Source organism: Bos indicus, chromosome 19 (genome assembly GCF_029378745.1).
Source record: "Bos indicus isolate NIAB-ARS_2022 breed Sahiwal x Tharparkar chromosome 19, NIAB-ARS_B.indTharparkar_mat_pri_1.0, whole genome shotgun sequence".
NCBI lineage: Eukaryota > Metazoa > Chordata > Mammalia > Artiodactyla > Bovidae > Bos > Bos indicus.
Genome location: NC_091778.1, coordinates 23,853,286 through 23,860,941, shown reverse-complemented (window position 1 = coordinate 23,860,941; position 7,656 = coordinate 23,853,286). Strand labels below are relative to the sequence as shown.

At 45.6% G+C, this 7,656-nt stretch overlaps 1 pseudogene; it reads left to right on the top strand.

The window, feature by feature from the left end:
* Positions 1-1,974: 1,974 nt before the first annotated feature.
* LOC109573407 (geranylgeranyl transferase type-2 subunit beta-like) lies at positions 1,975-3,877 on the top strand (annotated as a pseudogene).
* The last annotated feature ends 3,779 nt before the right edge of the window (positions 3,878-7,656 follow it).

Below are 7,656 nucleotides of genomic sequence, written 5' to 3'. Positions count from 1 at the left end.
CTAAGATCCCACAGGCCACTTGATGTGGCCAAAAATAATAAAAAGGAGACAACCCCCTAGAAGGCAACCAAGGGTCTTGTATTACTCTCTTTTTCCCAAAAACTTTTTATTTTGTATTAGGGAATAGCCAATTAACAATGTTATGGTAGTTTCAGGTGAACAGCAAAGGGTCTCAGCCATATATATACACGTGTCCATTCTCCCCCAAACCTTCCTCCCATCCAGGCTGCCACGTAACACTGAGCAGAGTTCCAGAGTTCTATACACTGAGTAGGTCCTTGTTGGTTATCCATTTTATTTATTTTTGTTTTTGTTTTTCTTATTCTTTCTTGGTTATCCATTTTGAATAGAGCAGTGTGTACATGACCTTTCTAAAGTCCCTAACTATCCTTTCAGGGGTCTTGTATTATTATAATTTTTGCCTTGTCCCCAGAAGGAGGCTGGGCTCCCTCCCCCAGGAAAAGGGCAGGAGTGGTCAGTAGCTGCAACGTGGCCTTGCTCTTTCACTGACCGTCCGTGGAAGGGCCACTCAACCTGGCCCTTCCAGGGGGCAGGGGAGGGGGAAACATCAGACAGTGCCTGCCATGTGGCCCTTAGCCCAGCAGGCAGGGCTGGCGGACGGAAACACAGTCCATTTGGGAAGTACAGGCATCAAGGGCACACTGGTGAGAAACTGACTCAGGTAGAGGGTGAGGATTTGTAAACACTTCACAGAGATGACGTTTGAGGTCATCCATCTCAAAGGACAGTCTATGAACTCCCCTGCAAATGACAAACCAAATGCAAAGTGGCTTGAGCAGAAAAGGGCATCTATTAGCGTTAGCAGCCTAACAGTTCCAGGGTAGGTGGCTTCCAGATACTCACTCTCAGGAACGTGTCTGGAGGCTGCATTCTCAGGCCCATTCTCCCCTCGGGTGTGGTGGCAGCAGCAGCCATAGGCAGCCCCAGGCTTTGGTAATTCAGCCTCGAAAGCAGAAAGTATCTCTTTCTCAGTGATTTGAAAGTCTCAGAGGGGCTTCCCATGTAGCTCAGTAGTGAGTAAAGAATCCGCCTGCCAATACAAGAGACATGGGTTCATTCCCTGATCTAGGAAGATCCCACATGCCGCAAAGCAACTAAGCCCATGCGCCACAACTACTGAGCCTGTGCCTTGGAGCCCAGGAGCCACAACTACTGAGCCCACATCCTGCAACTATAGAAAAGTCCGTGCAGCAATGAAGACCCAGCACAGCCAAAAATAAATAATTAAAAAGAAAGTCTCAGAGCTGATTCTCGGTGGACCAGCTTGAATGATGTGCTCTCCCCTGCCCCAACGGGTGTAGTTTGGGAGCGGAGCTCATTCTGATACATGCCTACTGGACCTGGGTCACATGCCTGCTCCCCCTCAAGACAGAAGCACGAACCACACCTGACCTCAAGGATAGAGACTAGGGAGAGATGATTTCCCTGAAAATCAGATGCTGCCTCCAGAAGAAAGGGAGTAAGTGTTAAAAGCTGCAATTACTGAGCTCCTCCGCAGGCCGTTTTCCCCAAAGGGAGGCGCCTTGTAGGTAGGAGGAATGGCAATGGCACGTGCAGGGTTTAAAGGTTATGAAAGGTTTAATTAGGAGTCAGAGTACCTACTGAGGGGTTTAGATTCATCACCTGGGACAGAAGTCCCCAAAGAACAAGATATCACATAACATACGACTATCTTGCATGTAATGCAAAATACTGGGCTGGATGAAGCACAAGCTGGAATCAAGATTGCCAGGAGAAATATTAATAACCTCAGATACGCAGATGACACCACCCTTCTGGCAGAAAGTGAAGAAGAACTAAAGAGCCTCTTGATGAAAGTGAAAGAGGAGAGTGAAAAAGCTAGCTTAAAACTCAACATTAAAAAAACCAAGATCAGGGTTATGGTGAGTGTGGACGTGTTTTGTATTGCTGTCTAGATACATCAGTAGGAGAGTGGATAGGGGTACACGGCAGTAGGATGTTATTAAGTCAGATGCACCTGACACCCTGTTACTGGAGAAGCAGGGAAATTATACTGTATCCTATGGCTCAAAGAAAGATGATTATGAATATTGCATGTCTGAGTATTTGAGAATGAGTGGCATCTATTGGGGTCTGACCGTAATGGATCTCATCAGACAACTACATTGCATGAATAGAGAAGAAATTCTGACATTTATTAAGTCTTGTCAACACGAGTGTGGTGGAATAAGTGCTAGTATTGGACATGATCCTCACCTTTTGTACACTCTTAGTGCTGTTCAAATACTTACTCTCTGCTGCTGCTGCTGCTAAGTCGCTTCAGTCGTGTCCGACTCTGTGCGACCCCATAGACGGCAGCCCACTAGGCTCCCCTGTCCCTGGGATTCTCCAGGCAAGAACACTGGAGTGGGTTGCCATTTCCTTCTCCAGTGCATGAAAGTGAAAAGTGAAAGTGAAGTTGCTCAGTCGTGTCCGACCCTTCGCGACCCCATGGACTGCAGCCCACCAGGCTCCTCCAATCCATGGGATTTTCCAGGCAAGAGTACTGGAGTGGGGTGCCATTGATAGTATTCATGTTACTGACATAAATAAAGTTGTGGAATATGTTCAGAGTCTACAGAAAGATGGTTCTTTTGCTGGAGATACTTGGGGGAAAACTGATACAAGATTCTCTTTTTGTGCGATGGCAATTTTGGCTCTATTGGGGAAGTTGGATGCTATTAATGTGGAAAAGGCAATCGAATTTGTTTTATCATGTATGAACTTTAATGGTGGATTTGGTTGCAGGCCAGGTTCTGAATCCCATGCTGGGCAGGATTCTTGTCTATTACTAGTCAGTTGCACCAAGTAAATTCTGATTTACACGGTTGGTGATTTTGTGAACAACAGCTTCCATCAGGCAGACTCAATGTAAGGCCAGAGAAGTAACCAGACGTATGTTATTCATGGTGGGTGTTGGCTTTTCTAAAGATAACTGAAAGGCTTCATAGGGTTGATAGAGAAAAACTCTGCAGTTTCCTCCTCGCATGTCAAGATGAGGAAACAGGAGGATTTGCAGATAGGCCAGGAGATACGGTAGATCCTTTTCATACTCTGTTTGGAATTGTTGGATTGTCACTTTTGGGAGAAGAACAGATTAAACCTGTTAGCCCTGTTTTTTGCATGCCTGAAGTACTTTGGAAAGTGAATGTTCAGCTTGAACTAGTGAGCTAGGTTAGATCCCTTGATGGAGAAGTTGGTTAATGTAGTTTTCATTGTGTTTTAACATTTCAGTAGTTGAAGTGCTTAACAAACTTAATGACTACCATGTTAATATTATGTACATGAATTGTGTTAATTTAATAAATTATATAATTATCATATTGTAAATTAAGATCTTTATTGTATCTTTCCTTCTGGAATGTGTTACTCTGATTTTTTTTGTTTGTTTGTTTATGCTTCAGTGTATTTGTTTTCTTGTATGTCTTCATAAGAGCAAACTTGAACTCTGTTTAGCTGATGAAGTCTTGTGTTCTGATTTTCCTGTGTACTCCCTTGACATGTTGTATATAACTATATATGTTGTATATAACTATAGTTAATGTAAATTGGTCTTTGTCAGTTAGAACATTACTGATAAAGAGTTGATGAACCCCATAGGAATTAAAAGATGAAACAAAAATAAATGGCTGAAATTTGGGAATAAAAATAAAAAACTAAGATCATGGCATCTGGTCCCATCACTCCATGGCAAATAGATGGGAGAAACAATGGAAACAGTGAGAGACTTTATATTTTTGGGCTCCAAAATCACTGCAGATGGTGACTTTAGCCATGAAGTCAAAAGACGCTTGCTCCTTGGAAGAAAAGCTATGACCAACCTAGACGGCATATTAAAAAGCAGAGACATTACTTTGCCAACAAAGGTCCATCTAGTCAAAGCTATGTTTTTTTCAGTAGTCATGTGTGGATGTGAGAGTTGGACTATAAAGAAAGTTGAGCGCCAAAGAACTGATGCTTTTGAACTGTGGTGCTGGAGAAGACTCTTGAGAGTCCCTTGGACTGCAAGGAGATCAAACCAGTCAGTCCTAAAGGAATATTCAGTACTGAATATTCATTGGAAGGACTGATGTTGAAGCTGAAAGTTCAATACTTTGGCCACCTGATGCGAAGAACTGACTCATTTGAAAAGACCCTGATGCTGGGAAAGATTGAAGGCAGGAGGAGAAGGGGACTACAGAAGATGAGATGGTTGGATGGCATCATCAATTCAATGGACAAGAGTTTGAGCAAGCTCCAGGAGTTGGTGATGGACAGGGAAGCCTGGCGTGCTGCAGTTCATGGGGTAGCAAAGAGTTGGACACAACTGAAGGACTGAACCTAACTGAACTAATTTTGTCTCAGGGTTCACACCATCCTGTGACCACACCTAGATTTGAGACGCCACCCCACAAATAAGTTACAGAAAAATGAAAGCACCACAATCATTTGTCCATTCTTGTCAGTAGGAACCGCGCCCTGAGAAGCTGACACCAAGGAGGGGACAGATAAGATAAGCAATCGGATAGGTGCAATTACCAGCTTTACAACTGTAACCACACGCCTTCCTCTAGCAGGCGGAAGCACATGGGAGAGTGATGTCACCGACCCAGTCCAGATGCAGCCGCAGACCTATCCTTTTGAGAGGTAACCAAAAACATTGTGCACCCCCAGCTCACCTCCTGCTGGAAGGGCAGTGCTTGCCAGGAGACACCTGCCAATTACAGGAAGCTAAATCTGACTCTGAACAAGTGCCTCCGCTGGACTCTCCTTTCAGTCATTTCGTCATTCAACTAACATTCACGTAAGGCCTACGTGCCAGGCATTCTGCCAGGCGCTTGAGATACAACAGGAGCAAAAAGACCAAAATTCTTGCTCCTATGGAGCTTACACATATTAGGGAAGAGAGGACAATGCATGAAACAAATCTGTAAAATTAGAAGGAGGTGAGTACAAGGAAAACAAAGCAGAGAAGGGGGAGGGGGAAAGTGGGGTAGGCAGTCTGCAGTGTCGAAAGGTCTCCTTGATGAAGCAACGTGGGAGCAGAGACGGAGGAAGGAGATCTCTGAGGGAATGACCATGGAAATCTGGGTAGAGGGAACAGCAAGTCAAAGCAAAGGGGAAGAGAAAGGTTAGTGGGGCCAGAAAGGAGTGGGAAGGAGGAAAAGAGCAGAAGAGAAGACAGGCACACTTGCATTTCACCTCCTTTGTACGTTCTCGATTTTTCTCAGCTCCATGAAGATGGAGACAAGGAAGATGGCACCCTCTCCCTCTCTTTTTTTTTGGCCATGCCACATAGCATGCAGGATCCTAGTTCCTGTGCACTGGAGGCACAGAGCTCTAACCACTGGCCCGCCAGGGAACTCCAGACACCTTGATCTCTCCCTGCAGAGGTATCTGTGTGAGCAGCTCTTCTAAAGGATGGGACAATCAGAGGGACTTACATTGAAGCAAAGCAGATGAATGAGTCTCAAAAGCCCTGAAGCATGTCGTCGCCCCAGGGAACATCTCACTGACCTTTCTAGAAAGGTCCTAACTGTGGTGCTGGAGAAGACTCTTGAGAGTCCCTTGGTCTGCAAGGAGATCAAACCAGTCAATCCTAAAGGAAATCAATCCTGAATATTCATTGGAAGGACTGATGCTGAAGCTGAAACTCCAATCCTTTGGCCACCTGATGTGAAGAGCTGACTCATTGGAAAAGACCCTGATGGTGGGAAAGATTGAAGGTGGGAGGAGAAGGCACGAGAGAGTACAAGATGGTTGGATGGCATCACTGACTCAATGGACATGAATATGAGCAAACTCCAGGAGATGGTGAAGGATAGGGTAGCCTGGCATGCTGTAGTCCATGGGGTTGCAACGAGAGGGACATAACTAAGTGACCAAACAACAAAAGGAAGGTCCCACCTCCTGCCTTGGTTCCCAGCATGCTCTCCTCTCCTCCCCCTGCCTTGCAATCCCTTGACTTCTCTCCCCAGAGCTGCCTCTAGATCCTACCTTTGCATAGCTTAAAACAGATCCTTGTCTTTGCAAAACTAAGGGCTACCCACTGGTGGGGGGTGAGGGGTGGGGAATCTCTCTTCTTCATAATCCAAACATTCCAGCAGAGACTTGGGAGTTTTTCTGTCTCCTTTCTCTCTTCTTGTCTCCATCCATAGATGAGAACTAGGCAGAAATGTATTTTCCCACCAGTACAAATGGTGCCTATACATACACCAAATTTTGTTTCTCCCTTTCTCTCATACACATTTTTCAAGGTGATACTTTCATTTTCTCTGTATATAGCAATTTTTGTCATCGTCACAGGAATTTTTTTTTTTTAAGGAAAAATGAGTGTGAGTAACCCAACTCCGGAGGGTTTCATTTATATAGTACCCTGGAGTCGTGCAGGGCACAACTTGCACAGCTGTATGAAGCAACTCTCATGACTTTAGGAGACACAGGCAGGCAAATAGGTCCTCGAACCCCTGCTCCTGGTCCTTTGCTAAAAGAGTGCCTTTCTCCGCTGTGAAAATACAGAGTCCAAACCACTGGATAGCCAGGGATTTCCCAGGAACGCCTTTCTTTGGTTACAGGGGAGGGAGTGGACGACTTTGATGTGGCTTTCTCTTGAACTAGGGAAGTCTTCTCTTTCTTTTCCCCTTTCATCTCTGCTTCTCCTTCAGGCAACTCCAGGAGCATCTTCTTGCACAAGAAGGTCACATTCTTTACATTCTTTGTAGGGCAGATCTCAGACTTATCAAGGGGCAAAAGCCACCACCTTAGCTGTAAATCTTTCTGTATGAAGGGGAGAGGAGGGGGAGAAGGAGAAGAGAAAGGAGGGAGGGGCAGTAGCACTTGCCCTTTTTTTGTCCCAAGGCCACTCCCGTTCCCACCTCATTGGCCTCTGACTTTGTAGGTTCTCTGTACTCCGAGGCAGAATACACTTAATGGCTGCCTGGTGCTAGGTATCCCCTCCTTTCCTGGTGTCTCAGACGGTAAAGAATCTGCCTGCAGTGCAGGAGACCCGTGTTCGTTTACTGGGTCGGGAAGTTCCCCTGGAGAAGGAAATGGCTATCCACTCCAGTATTCTTGCCTGGAGAATTCCATGGACAGAGAAGCCTGGCAGGCTACAATCCATGTGGTCCCGAAGAGCGACTAACACTTTCATTTTTTCATCCCCTCCTTACCAATCTCCTTGCCTGTTTTTCAGCTTAGTTATGATTTGTTCTCTCCTGCCTCCCTCTTTATTTGTTTTCTTCTCCTCTTTCTTTCCTTCTTTCTTTTTCTCTTAAGGTATTTTGTTCTGTCATGTCCATGTGTCCTAGAAAGGGGGCTTAGAGGCACTGCTTCAGACCCCCATGGCAGTCCATGGTCAGTTCCTGCCCCAAAGGCCAGTCGTCCTGGGGAAATGAAAAGCAGGCACTTCTTTTCCCCAAAGGACCAGACTTTACCCTGGCCTGGCTTCTTCTGTTGGCTTGTGGTGACATGCTGTGACTAAGCCAGGGTTGTGATGAGTCACTCACAGCAGAGAAGATGCCCTTGCTCCCCACCCCTTCCCAGAGCAGGCCCGGGGCATGTGAAATGGGTCTGAAAGAGGTGTGTTATTCATAGAAAACCATGAAACCCAGGGCTGACTGATTTTTTTAAAATGTTTATTTCTGCCATCCTTCCTCT